Source organism: Lucilia sericata, unplaced genomic scaffold (genome assembly GCF_015586225.1).
Source record: "Lucilia sericata isolate MDLA Ls3-8-SP2 unplaced genomic scaffold, ASM1558622v1 Contig000100F_arrow, whole genome shotgun sequence".
NCBI classification, from domain to species: domain Eukaryota; kingdom Metazoa; phylum Arthropoda; class Insecta; order Diptera; family Calliphoridae; genus Lucilia; species Lucilia sericata.
This window is the reverse complement of record NW_023994132.1, coordinates 2,675-17,905: the sequence shown is the minus strand read 5'-3', so window position 1 is coordinate 17,905 and position 15,231 is coordinate 2,675. Positions and strand designations below refer to the sequence as shown.

General features: G+C 27.5%; 1 protein-coding gene across 1 annotated transcript in view; it reads right to left on the bottom strand.

Annotated features, from left to right (window-relative positions):
- Positions 1-13,463, bottom strand: part of LOC119599997 — a 40,610-nt gene extending 27,147 nt beyond the window's left edge. The window contains exon 1 of the mRNA XM_037949990.1: positions 13,430-13,463. The gene's annotated coding sequence lies outside the window, so the exon portion shown is untranslated. The remainder of the gene's footprint in view (positions 1-13,429) is intronic.
- Positions 13,464-15,231: the final 1,768 nt, after the last annotated feature.

Sequence of the window (15,231 nt, the reverse complement as noted above, 5' to 3'; positions counted from 1 at the left end):
ATTAAGGGAATGTAACTTAATATGTTTTAAGACCGTTTTACTACTCCTACAGTCGGTCGTTTTCGATTTAAATATAAATTTTCATAAAGTCTTTTTGTTTATTATACATTTTATCCAACTTAATTAAGTTGTCTAATCCCTAAAATATCTTTGGGATATGAAATCTATAATGTCTTTTCCTTTATATATAAAATTACTTTCAGATATACATAATATTTATCTCTTGTTCTACTCCAGCTTATCAATAAAATGAAGCTGTTGCCATAAATATAAATCTTGTGTCTTTAACTAAAATTAATTTTTACAAGAGGGGGAAATCACTAGACAATATTTTATCTGTTAAAATACATACTTATGTATGTATATGTGAAAATTTAAATACAAATATTGTGCATATGAAAATATTGTTGTCATAGTAGTAAAATGAGACCAAAATATATATTTATTTTTTTACTAATTATTGTCAAGACAATCTAAAACACAATGGAGGTGGGAATAGACAGAATCTATGAGTACACCATCACACCAATCATACCGACACTAAAGATATTCCATTTCTATCTTTATCTTATTTTTTTTGTCATGTTCATATTTTACATGATTATCTCAATCCCCTTGACACTGAAGTAAAACATGACAACGACAAACAAGATTTTGCTATATCTTTGGTTTTGTATCTGTGTATTTTATGGATGTCTATATAATAATTTTCTACTATAATTAGAAATTATTATTATTTTATTTGTAGGGAACTGAAGTTGAGACTGGGGAAACAAATTTAAATACAAAACATTAATGACTTGAAAATGCTTTTTTATACTTGTTTAATTTTTCAAATTATTACTAAATATAGAGAAAATTTATTTAAGAATCTTTAAGCTATAAATATGAATAACAACAAAAACACAACTGAAATGTTTTTTTTTTAACGTAAAATCAGAATGAACTTTTGTTTTTGTTTAATTTCAAATTTTTCCACTTGGTTGATTTTAAGAGGAAACTGTACAATAAGGAAGTTCCGCATTTATTTTAAGAGTTTTTGTGTTGTTTTTCAGTTGTTTTTATTTTTTAATTTATGCAAAATGTTTAAGACTAAAATTATGTAGACGTTTATTCATTATATAACTATGTATCTGTAAAAGACATGTTGTTTATGAAAGATAATTGTTGGCAAATTATGCAAATTTTTATAAAAAAAAGTAAATTTGTAACAAACAATAAAAAAATTATTTTTATTTATGAGATGCTTGAGCAGTGTAACCTCTTATAGAAATAGAAAATCACCGGAAAAGTTTTTTCATAGAAATGTTATGGCTGGACCAAAAGTACCTTAAAATTGGGTTAATTTCTATTTCATGGATTTATCACAATATAGAAATTCTCTGGAAGTATGGTCTTAGAGAAAATTTTGCCTGAAAATATAATCCCTTTCAATTCTAAATTTTCATTGTATAGGTCCCTCTAAAACGGAGATCTCTCCTTATTTCAAAAAGTTTCCTACAAACTCCACTCCTCTCAATAAAATTATTACTGGGCCAAAACTTTTCCTACTCTTGTCTGTAATTAAAACTGCCTCAAAACAATACTCAAATGTAGTCAAGTACTATGTATTTCATACACTTTCACATGTTCTCAAAGCTAGAAATAAATACAAATACCTATGTACATACGTAAATATGTGAAGTATTCCCATTTCCTTAGGTCTTAATTATGTATCAACTTCATCTGATCATGAATACGACCTAAAAACCTAAAAGTTATAAATACAGAATCTATCTAAAATAAGTGGTGAATGTGTGAATGTTTTTTTACAATAAAAACAAAAAGAAGTCTCTTTATACAATGAAAAATTGAATCAAAAATATTGCAAAACATAAAAAACACACATACGAGGAGAGTAACAGTAACAGTTCATTAGACAAAATAAAAGCAAAGAAAAAAAAAAGTTTTCACACACAAACCCCCCAGATGAAGGAAAATATAAGAAAAGCTCAATGAAGTTTCATTTCATAAAATTTTCTTCTACATGATTTATTTTCAGATTGTCTCAGCACTTTTCGAGAACAATAACAACAACAAAAACGAGAACGAGAACTACAGACATAAGAACAGCAGCAGCCAACATCTCTGAAGTCTACTTAAGAAAACCATTGTATCTGTATTTGGCCAAAGGGCGTCCCGTCCCTTTTTTGTAGTAATTTTCATTTCTAGCTGTTTCTTGTAACAAAAACAACAACAATTTATTATAATAATAGTTACAACCACAACAATACAAAGAAAATGAAAATAAGGAAGTTTTCTTTGTAATATTTAAATATATTCCAGAATGTAGGTAATGAATACAATTGCCAAGACATTTTCAAATCTTTTAAAGCCTAGTATAAATACATATTTAAGTCCCTTAATGTAAAAATAATCATTATTGTTATTGCAAAAGTTTAAAGTAACGATGAAATTTATTTACCAAAATGTTTGATGACAAAAAATCTTATTACAACAATAGAATTTATGTAATTTTTAATATTCCATAAAAAAGTTCAATAAATTGTTTTCCAACGGTGGATTAACAAAATTTTTATGTTTTTTTTTAGTGACTGAAAAGAACATCGAATCAATTATGCTATGTCCATCTGAATGTTTGTTGAATTCAATTTTCTGAAGACCCCAAATATCTTCGGGACCCAAATCTTCAACCATTCTGTTAGACGTGTTTTCGAGAAGTTTCCTATTTAATATCAGCAAAATACATTTTGGGACATTTTCGAGAACTTATAAAAGGAGACATTTTGGGACTCGCAACCCAGAAGGTACTTTTTGAATTTTCTGCACAGAGGGAAAAATAAATATACACGCCTGGTCCCAAATTAACACCAAATTTGTCAATAACATCCATTGTCTAGTATATACATACATACAACAACAACATGTAATGTAGACCACGCAACTTTGTCAACATTGCAAAAATTCGTTGTCGCAATCTAAACTTTATGCACATCCGTTGTCTAAAAAGCTCAAAATGCGTTGCCAATAGTGAGTTTACCACGTTTGTTAACATTTAGACAACATGTTGTTGTTCTATGTATGTATATACTTGACACGGATGTTATTGAAAAATTTTGTTTCTTTTCTCCTCTGTGTATAATATTGAGCCTAGAAACTATAATTAAACATTCAAAGTCCTTTTTGGTACTTTTTGTTATAAAAATTGTATTTTTTGAATCTTTTATAATATTGAGCCTAAAAACGAAAAATTAAAGACGCACTATACCGCTAAAATCCAAATTGGTACATTTTCGTCATTCAAGTAGTACTTTTATGCATTAATTAACCTAGAAACATAAAATCATATATGTATGTATATAGAACCCTGATGTTATGAACATTTATAAGAGCAAACTTTTTCGTACTTTTTCGTTCTTTACTCGGTACTTTTTAAATCTTCTTTTAATACTAAATATAGAATTAAACACGCAGCTGATTGATTGAATGAAAATCTATAAAAAGGGAACTTTCTGGTACTTCTTGGTCTTACAAATGGTATTTTTTTCATACTGACTGTATTTTTTAACACAATTTGGTAAAGGGTATATAAGATTCGGCTCAGACGAATATAAAACTCCTACTTGTTTTTTAATCTACTATTTTTACATAAAAAATTACAAAAACAATTTTTCAATAAAAATTTCAAAATCCCAACTGCCAAAGCTTTAAAAACTCACAAAAATGGATTTTGTTTTTTTTTAATAACATTGCTTTTATAATTATAAAAAAGTTTCCATCTATTTAAAAAAAGTGCAAGCAAAGTTAATACACCTTTTCACATTTGCCGAAAATCAGGGTATTATGTATTGCATTCGCATATTGTACATAAATGCAAAAAAGTCACATCACAAACCAAAAAATTTAAAAAAAGATGCAACAACATGTCGCGCACATTAATCATGACAGCAGCAAAATCCCATCATATTCATCTAAGAGCAACTGCAACAATAACTATAATACAACAGACAACAAACATCAACAACAGAATACCAGCCAACATTATTGTATTGCATTCAACAACTGTTGAAAACTTTATAAACATTTTCAACAGTCAAAAAAATTGTGAACAAACTGAGCAAAGAGTTTATTTTCGTTCAAAAACTACTTTCAGCAGCAACATAATTTCAATAAAATAAACCAAAATGTTAAATAAAAATTTTCTTCACAAAAATATAAAAACAAAAATTGTAACACGAGAATACTTCATGACTTTTGAAGTTTTAGAGTTTTTTTATTTTCTTTCTTTTTCTGCAGTTTAACATGATGAATTGTTATGAAAGCAGCAATTTGTTGATATTTTTTCATTGTGTCTTTCTTTAGCTGACAAATTTAAATAAATATTAAAATTTCTTTTAATGTTTTTTCAGTGTTATAAGCACGATTTTATTTAAAAAAAGAAATTAAAGAAAATATATTTCTCGTTCCTTTCTGAAAAGAGCAGCTGTATTTTATTTTATACATTGTGCAACCATATGAAAAGGCATCATAAAAGTCAGTTCAAGTTTCATGTTTGTTTCAACATCATTAAACATTTTCAGCTTTTTTTGTTGTTGAAGTGACCAAGAAGATTATAAATTGATTTAAACATTTTGGAAAATATGAAATAATTTGTCATTATTAAGGTTGACAAAGGTTTTTCTTAAAAAGAGCTAAGCCCTGAAACTCCATTTACCAAATTTCTTGAAATACGCTAAAGATTTCTGTTAGGTCGGCTAGCGCTGTCCTATTAAACTCCACAGAATCAGAGCTACGGTATTGGCTAAGAGGTCAATATAAACCTCTAACGGTTTAACATAAAAATCTAATCAAAATATCAAATTTAATACTCTAAAAATAATCTTTAATTATTGTGTAGAATGTAATGAACATGATTTAAATATTTTTACGCTTTTTTTTAAATATCCTTATTTGATTGGCTTAAAACTTCCAGTTTATTTAATAATTATAATTAAATTTACTATATTTAATTATTATTATTTTTTTTATTTTTTTTATTTGCAATATTTAAATCTGTCATATACATTTATAATTTATCTGTCAAATGTTGACATAATATTTAATAAATTCATAACAATCAATACATATGTATATGAATACATACAGACATTAATATGTATGTATATATGTATGTATGTATTAAAATTTTAAAACTCAGAAATTCATTAAAAATAACTATTTTGTTAGACATTATATAAATGTGTATTTGTTAAGCAACTTGTAATGTTTTTTGTATGAATTCTTACACATGAAGAAAAACGTTTCTTGGCAAGATTTAAATTAAAACTTAAAGGCCTTATTTATAACAATTTATCAAAGGTTTATAGGACAAAATTTTTTCTATAAACCTTTGATAAGTTGTTATGAATAAGGCAGTAAATGTTTAAAAATTTGGCCCATTGTGGTACCTTTATAGTTACCATTTCCCTTATGCTGATGATTCACACATAAAGGGAAAATGTTTACCCTCCCCAGTTTCGTTAAGTATGTGATTCCTGTGGACCTCGTGAGAACCACTGGTTGGTAAAATAAAACTGACAAGTGACACTTCCCTTAGACAGTCCAGATCATGGAAAAGAGCACTACCAAGATGATTAATACATCTTGTAAGGCTGGACAATCACATAGAAGGTGTTGTACCGATTACTCCTCATCTAAAAAACTTCTACAATAGCTGTGATCTTAACTATTGCTTAAAACAAAAAATCTTTAAAAGAGTAATAGTTTCTTTATCTTATATACACAGTTGTAAAAAGAAAAAGTACCAGAAAGTCGTCTTTTATAGATTTTAATATCATCAAAATAAAAAACTCAAAAATATCTTTTGAGGAACGAAAACATATCTTTTATAGGTTCTCACTTACTCCGGGCTCTACATGCTAAATTTAATGTTTCTAGGTTTAATATTATAGAAATTTGATAGATAATGTGCCTTTTGAAGAACGAAAAAGTACGAAAATGTCCCCTTTTATAGGTAATCGTTTACCCCGAGTTCCGCATTTTTCTAGAAAATAACAGCACACATCTTCATTCGTAACGTGTTGCAAGGAGCAAGGAATTTACATTTATTATGAAATTTTCAGAGGTTGTCTTCTGGAAAGCATATCGATAGAATAATTGAAGATTCGAATCTCGAAAATATCTGGGGTCTTTTCTAAACTGATTTCAACATAAACACAGACAGACGGCACTATAAGGACTCGGAATATATGTACTTTATAGGGCCGGAAAATTATATTATAGAAATTACAAACTAAATGGCAAAGTTATATATTCCCTTTTCGCGCAGGTAAAGAAATTATCAGAAGAGGGGCCCATAAATGGATCAGTTATAAGAGTCGCTAGAAAATGAAAAGTATAATTTATGATTCAAATATAAGTCCATAAATGACTATTTTAATCATATAAAGTCTTTATAAATGATTTCAACAAGTTTTGTAATCTTCAACAATTTCTTCGAGTGTACTTTTTATATAAAATCATCCAATAAATATTTATTATTTATTAAAAACAAATTTATTTTGTCCACACAGCATGAAACCACATATTTTAACTTCTATTTAGAGAAAATTAAAAAAAAAAGTATCGACAACAAACCAAAACCAAAAAATATATTTTATAATAAATAAATCAAAATATTTTAATTAAATTATGCATGAAATCAAATTAGGTTTTTTATGTTTTACTGATTTTCGACATGTGATTTAATGTATTAGATTTAAAAATTTCACACATTAAATAGATAGAAGAGGAAAGATACATTTTTTAATTTTATATTTTCTTCAAACAACAAATTACTATAAACTATTTTTTATATATACCCTACACTAAGTAGTGGTACACTTTTTAGTTTAAGGAACAAAATTATTATAATTTCTTAAAAATTGCTGTTATATGGTAATTTTGAATTTCAGATTTGCAATTTTATTTTAATTTGTTATCAAGAAATTTAATTCTAAATAAAGATCTGAGTTTGATGTGGTTGACTATCACTAGTCTAAAGAAATAATCGCTACCATTAGTAGAACAGAATAGTTGGTTCAAAATTCAAAATACGTAAAGCTCAACTTAAAGTCTACCTTAAACCATTATTAAGTTTTCAACTACTTTTTATAAGATTATGTTTTGTTTTTTCTTTTATCACTTTGACACTAACACCTCAAAACATAACACACCCAAAAATTAAAAAAAAAATAGTTTTGATTTTTTGCCGGCATCTTTCTTTTCTTTTTTATTTCACCTCTGTATTCAATACTATAAAAACTCAAGATGTTTATAAAGCAAAACAGAAAAAAATAATTTAAAATTATTTTGGAAAATATATAGACGGAGAAGACCAGAAGATATAAAAAAAACAACTTTAATTAGTTGCATACTTTCACTGAATAGACTTAACTCAAAAAAACATAAACAAACAAACCCAAAAACTATTAGATCTGAAAAACTGAAAAGTATTTGTTCATAGTTGTGGTCGGACTTTGTTGTGTTGTGTTGTGTTTAAGTTCATTCATAATAAAATGTTGAAAAACTCAAATTATCATTGAAGCGTATCTTGAGAGATTTTCAGATTTTGTTTTGATTATTTTTTTGTGTATATGTATGAACTTGGTTTCGATTTCATGTTTAATATTTGATAAATATTTATAAATAAACAAAAAACTTTATTGTCAATAATTTTATTGCTGACATTTCGTGTGTTTGTGTTTTATTGAGAAGAGACACGAATTATAGCAAGTATTACCTAAGATACATTACTAAGATCAATGTACAACTATAAAATCTTTACTTTCCGCAAGATCCGTTTTCTCTTTATTAAAACCTAATAATAATTAAAATAATGTCGGCAACAGAATTTTCAAAATTTTCAATTCTAACTAAAATTTGTCATCAAAAATATTACAACTTCCTGAAAGCTTAAGAACTGAAATGTTGCAAGTTTATAATAGTTAAAACCTTTTGTCTGATAACTTTCATTATTTAGAGTGGAAGGTTTAATAGAGTTCAATGCTTTTATTGCAGCAATTATTTGTTTATTACCCTCTTAAAATGATCTCGAATATCTTTAGTATAAATTGGCCCCCAAAATAATTATTTTTTATTTCTTATAAATGTCATTAAACTTTTTTTATATACATTATTACCACAATTAAATACTTTTGGGTTTGTCTAATTCTTGTATAAATAAGGTAAACAATAATAATGGTCAAGTTTTATTAGATATGCTGTGATGCTTTAACTGTACCGTAAATAAAACTTTATCAAAAATATTTCAATGGTCACGAGTGTTGTTAAGAAATAAGGGAGCTATATTCGGCAGTGTAGAATAGTAAGTATTAGAAAACGCTTTAAAAGTGGGTTTTAATGTTAATATGTACTTCATCGAGTTCAGTACATTTTAACAGCTTTATAGGTTATATGTTAAAAAATCGATTCGAATCTTTCAGTGGGTTTGACCTATTTTGCCAATTTCCAATGATAAGCATTACATCACCACAGGTCTTACTCTCTGGTTCTCATCGTGCCTACACTGCCGTACAGATATACTTCACATTTTACTAGGACTCATAATCTATGAAATATATATCGATTGTGTTGTAAAGTGAATGAATCCTAGGGATATACTAACCACTAACGTAGGGCACGTAAATAATCTAATCCAATACAATACCGTCAAAAGTTCAAGGGTGTGCAAAAAGCTATTAACCCATAAATGCAAAAATGACTTTCAATGTGAAGTTATAAAAAGAAGACGAAAATTAAAATGTTTTGAAATTTATTACACAAAGAATTTTGATTTCAAAAGATTTCATTTCTAGCAATAAAAGAGAAACCTTGTATGAGTATATACATACATACTAACATATCTATGTCTGTAAATATGTATATGTATCTACATACAATTATTTATCTTAAGGTTAGAAATTTGCAAATAAAAATTGCAAACTCAAACATGATAAATATGACAAGTTTTTTTTAATTAAAATCTTTTAATTGATTAAATTTAAAATTTCAAGTTGTTTTTTTAACAATTAATAACGTTAATCAATTTTCCTTAAATCTGCCAAGTTGGTTGGTTATCCAAAGAAAAAAATTCCTTAAAAAAAAACTTTCGTTAAATTGAACAAGAAAAAAAATTATGAAAACAAGTTCTTCAAAAACAAAATCTCACCTGACCAAAAAAAAAATTAATGAAGAGCAAAACAAAATAAAGATACATACAGCTTCCGCAATTTTTTTTAAGCAACAAATATTTATTCTTTCTTGGTTTGAAGCAAAATATTCACATGACAAACGACTGCGATGGGAAACCTTAGGGGAATTTAACTATCTAATGTGTAAAAAAAAACTTGCAATAACTATAAAAAAAGTTAAACGTTGCTAAGGTTTATAATTGTTTATCATATCCGATTTGTTTCATTATTATTAGACCCAGACTATTAGCAATTCGAAAAAAGTGAATGCAAAAACTTTATAAAGTTTTTTTAATATATGGTCAATTTGACCCAACTCTAAACATCGATTTTGATGAAACTTGCACCAAGGATAGTACTATTGGATAGTAGGCCAGACACAAATTTTCAACTCTATCGGTCCAGAATTACCGAGGTTAGAGGGTCAAAAGGTCAAAAGTTACACTTAACCCTGTATGACCAAAATGTCCAACTTTGACCCCCTCTAACTCCGGCAGTTCTTGCCCCGATAGAAATTTATGTCTGGCCTATTATCCAATTGTACCAACATTGGTGCAAATTTCATACAAATCGGAGGTCATCGATTTTAAAAGTTGGGTCACTTGACACGAAATTTCCCATATGTATCTCGAAAACTGCAGAATCAGAAGAATACTGAAATTAAGTTTACCCAAAAAGTTTGTTAGCAATTCTGTATAGAAATATAATTATGTACATTCTGTAACGAATGAGCTTTCGTATCGAAAATTACAAATTTAAAGAAATTAAGACAAAGTTATCGATTAACCGAGCAGGGTAACGATAACCATACACCCGTCTCTGGTGTAAATCGAACCCACAACCCTGATTAGCTAGCACACTACCAACTATCCTATCGGGGCACCCCACCAAAATCTGGTTTATTTCAACTTCATTAAGCTATCAAAGAGGTCTTTATACTAAGGATAGGATCAAATATAGACCCGTTTACGTCCTACAGTGTTTTTAACAGATCGTCTTAGAATCTAATAAGAACACAGAATATACATATAAAGTTCATATTCAAGAATTCTATTCGATTTGACACTTCTGATTTGCCTTAATGCGAATACACTTAAAAACTGCATGTGTGCTTAATAAACAAAAAAAAAAACTTAAATACCGGTTACTTTACAATCAGCAATAAAAAAACAACATGGACTTAACATGTCCACAACCAAGATGACGATGATGTGGGTAATCTTGGTGCAGAATACCAAAGACAAACACACACAACATAATGCGCTTCTTTTTTTGGACAGAAATCAACAAATTGCGAAAAAAAAAGGAAGGAAAGAAAGAAAATCCAAGAAATTTGCAAGAAACTGGCCTTTTACACACTTTAAACGATTGGAAGAGCAAAATATTCATCTAACAAACGCGAATTCTTTAAAACCAGTTCTAAGGAATTTAATGTGTGATTTTGTTTATAAAAAAATTAACAAACAAATACGGACATTAAATCATGATTTTGTTAAAAAAAAAAAAAACAAATTTGTTGGTTATTTACTTTTTTTACATTTTCTCTGAACAACTTGAAAATAAAAACGAAATTTCTTGATTTAAACACGTTCTTGTGAAAACCTCACGTTTTTATTATTTTCTCATTTAGTCGATATTTTATGACTATTTTTCATTTTTATTTCATTTTTTTTATACAATTTTTCACTTCTTTTAGTTGAAAAATTTTCTTTCGCGTGGTGGAATGGAATGGAATTTGAATATATATTTTTGTTTCTCCTTTTCTAAACCATAAAAATGTCAATATTATGTAAATTTTGTCAGTTTTCATTATTTGTACGATTTATACTGTGTTTTACGTTATTTTTATTTTGGCGCTTTTATATCTTTGTGTAAATTTGCATGAATTTTTTTTTAAAGATACCAACGAGTATCCATTTAAATATTCCTTTGATTTTATTTCTTGTATGGAAATAATCCTTTACTTCGGCACGTTTTATAAGCAGGAGTAGAAGGTGGTTATTTTGTTATGTTCATAACAACAATTTATTGATGTTCAAATAAGTTTTTTCTTTGAATACCATATTGAAAACATTTATGTAAATGTTGGACTAAAACGAAACCATGATACCCTACTCTAATGTTAAAGTGTCATAATATTAATTATTATTGTGTACAAATCATCCTTATATTTTGAATAATACTTAACTTTTTTATTTCAAAGTTTTTAAAACTGGACCGTAGCTAGGAGCTAAAGACCGCTATTTATAATAAATACTAAAAAGTGTAGCATACTTTTCAGTCTTTTCAACTCTTAAATGTCACTCAAATTTCACCGTCATTAAAGACAATCAATTTTTGTCAGCAATATAAGAAATGACTCAATTTAATACTAAAAAAAATACATTCATTTTTTACGTTCATGTGACTCCTTTTGCCCCCGTATTTTTGCCTATAAAAATAAAACATGAATGAATAAATATTTTTTCTAAGCGCGTATTTCCGACCCACACACAACAATCAACTTCTTTGTTTACGGTAGTAGTACTATATACATACATATAGTATTATTATCGTTATTATTGTATTGTATTCCATGACGATATTTTTTATATTGTCTTGCAATAAAATATCAGATAATTTTTTTATTACTTTCTTCTTTTTGCTAATATTGGCAAAATTGTAGAATAATGAAAAAAAAAAGAACACCAAATTACTACGAACGATAAGAAAATATACTTTTTTTCTTTCCATTTAATTTCTATTGTTCATCGTTGATTATCACTTAAAGGAATGAATGGCTATTGGAAATGTATTCCTTGTTATGGGTTTAGAAATTATGACAACAATGTTTGCTAAAAGTTTGTTTAATTTTAAGGTGTGTTCTTCATTTCTTTTTCATTCACTTTTAGCCGTTACTATTACTATAAAATGTTGCATTGTTCTATATTTTTTTGTTGCAAAAAAGGTATGAAAATTATTTCTAATGATTTGCTATTTTTATTAAATGTTTTATAGGTGTGGTTGCCATAATTTTCTCTTTATTTATTGCCTCGTTAGAACTGATTTTATTTTTCATTTAAGGTTTAATTGACCATTTTAGTAATTTGGCTAAAGTATTTTTTAATACTGGCGCTCAACAAATACGACACACTGTAAATGAAAGAGTTGTAATGGATTCATTTGTAAATGAAACCACCACCATCATTTTCGGTCAATAAATAATTATTTTGTAATGGTTGTTGTAATGAAGGTTTATTAGGTTATTTAATGGTAATTTAGGGATTTTAAGGAAAATTAGAAATTATGGTTGCGACATTTTATTATTCAACAAATCTTCTATTTGCAGCAATTTGTTTCTTTAAAAAACATTTTCGAAATATTTTTCCTTTAAAGTAAATATTTGAAGGAAAAAAATAAGATTTAAAAAAAATCTTCATGTAAATTTTTTTAAATATTTGTCTTTAATAAAAATTGTTGAAATATTTTCTTTTTTAAAACAAGTAAGTGTTATATTCGGCTATGCCGAATCTTATATACCCACCATCAAACCGTATGCCATTAATGTGCGTTAAAGTCATTTCCTGAAGGGAACCTTATATGGGGGTAAGGTATAATAATGAACCGATTCCCATAAAATTCTGTACAGAGATTATGGCTTATAAGAAATTTATTTGTGTCGAACTTCATCTCGCCAGTAATGAGCGTTAAAGTTATTTTCTGAAGGGAACCTTATATTGGGGTAAAGTCAATTATGGACCGATCCTCATAAAATTTGATAGAGAGATTTTAACTCGTAAGAGTTAAAAAAATAAACTCTTTTTTTTAAGCCAGTAATGGGCGTTAAAGTAATTTTTTGCAGGGGACCTTATATGAGGGGTAGGGTCAATTATGAACCGATCTTTATAAAATTTGGTAGAGAGAATTTTTCTCATATAAAACATATTTAGGTCAAATTTCATCGCTATAATCGCATTTTTAAAAGAGTTATAACGGGGGCCACGTGGACTGATATTACCCATTTTCAATACCAAACAAACCTTAGCTATAGGATATATTTGTATAATTTAAACTCTGTAGCTCTTTTCGCTCGGACTCTATCGTGCTTTCAACAGACAGACAGACGGGCAGACATGGCTATATCGTCTTAGAATTTAATAAAATAATTGTCATTTTCCGAGAATGCTTTTATGATTCGATGATAATTATTCTATTCTTACCTTTGTGTCAAATTTAAATCTGCAAAGAAAAAAACAATTACAGAAATTAATAAAAGAGCTCAAAAATAAATTCTAAGCTGGAGTCAAGAATTTCCAAAAATATTTTAATTCATATTATTTGATCAATCAAAATGTCCGTCTGACATAAAAATCTATTAAAACATGTTAAGGACCCTGAGAATTTAATTGGCCTCAAATATACTAGATTTCCTTAATTATGAAACAAAAATTCACAAACACTCTAAAAAAAGCTAAACCGGTAAAAACATTTTAATCAAAATATATAAAAATAGTTGTTCACATGTTTTGTTAGAATGTAAATAAGATTTGGCACTACCGCATATTATACTTTTATATAAATGTTGTTTTTTTATTTTAATTTTATATTCTAGACATTAAATATTTGTCTTAATTACCATCATGATTTTTTAGTAAAAATGAAAGTTATTTCTTAAATAACATGCTAAACAAAAAAACTTTAAAAACAACGAGAAAAAAACTTTCATTTTCCAAACACTCCAAAATGGATGTGTAAAAAGAAAAACACATATTTTTGCCATATTAAAATAACTTAAGTTATAAAAGTCTAAATTTGTTAACAAAAAAATAACATAACAACATTTATGTGTTTGATTTCAGCAGGAGAAGTACGTGAAAAATACAATGCCTGTTTAAGAAAGTGTAATGTTGTTGCAAATATGTGTATGTTGCCACAAGCAGCCAGCATACTATATATTTCTTAATAAGTAATTGTCATTTTCCGATAAACAGCTTATAAAAATGTTAAAATAAAACCTCTGGTTTGTTAGAGTTTCTTTGGCAAACATATACAAATTAACATAAAACATGGAGTTTGTTTTGAACAAACACAACACCACAACTTTGAAGTTAGTCTGTCTAACATGTCTCGTTGTGTGTCTAACCAAACTACTCGAACAGGTAAAAATCTTGGAAATCTGTAACCTCAAGTCTTAATTTTATCACCAACACCAAATAAGTATTACGATACAAAATGCAACAAAATATTGCAACAACAACAACAATAAACTTAAATTAGATTTCTTAATAAGTTTAGTGCGGTGTTTTTTGTATCCAACACCAAACAACAACTTAATCGGTTTGAAATATATAGAGTTGAGTTGTTGACATAAATGGCTTAACTTGACGTTCAAGTGGCGTTACATTGTCAGTTCTACTTACAAACAAATTTTGATGCGATTTGTATTAAAACAAATAAGAGAAAAACACCAAAAAATTTTAATTGAAAACAAAGTTCAAGACTTCAAGTAGAATTATGTACCAAAAAAAAAAACTGTTAAAAGACAAGCATCTAAATGAATGAGTCAATAAGTCAAGTCAGTAAACAAGAAGTGGTTAAGTGAGTAACTAAAAGTCTCTGTAATATTAGACACTTTAAACATTTTTTGGTGGGTTGTTAGTTAACCAGCAAAAACTGTAATGACTTGAGCTTATACTTACATTCCAACTACTACATTTGTAAGTACTTATTTATGTATTTATTTGTAAGTACTACGTGTTAAGTACTTGTCTCCAATGACATAACTGTTTAAAATAATGATTTAAAATTCTAATAAATCATTAGTGAAAAGCGGCTTTTTTAGCTTTTTAACTCATTACCAAGGCAAGGATTTTCATGCGCTAAAAAATTTAAAATATGCAAGATATGCATTTATAACAAAATATGCAACATCAAATCGATGCCATTTTGTTGCAAATTCTTCGATTCGCAAAGATAAATTGTCAAAAGTGATTTTGAGTTATCGACTACAAACATGCAATTG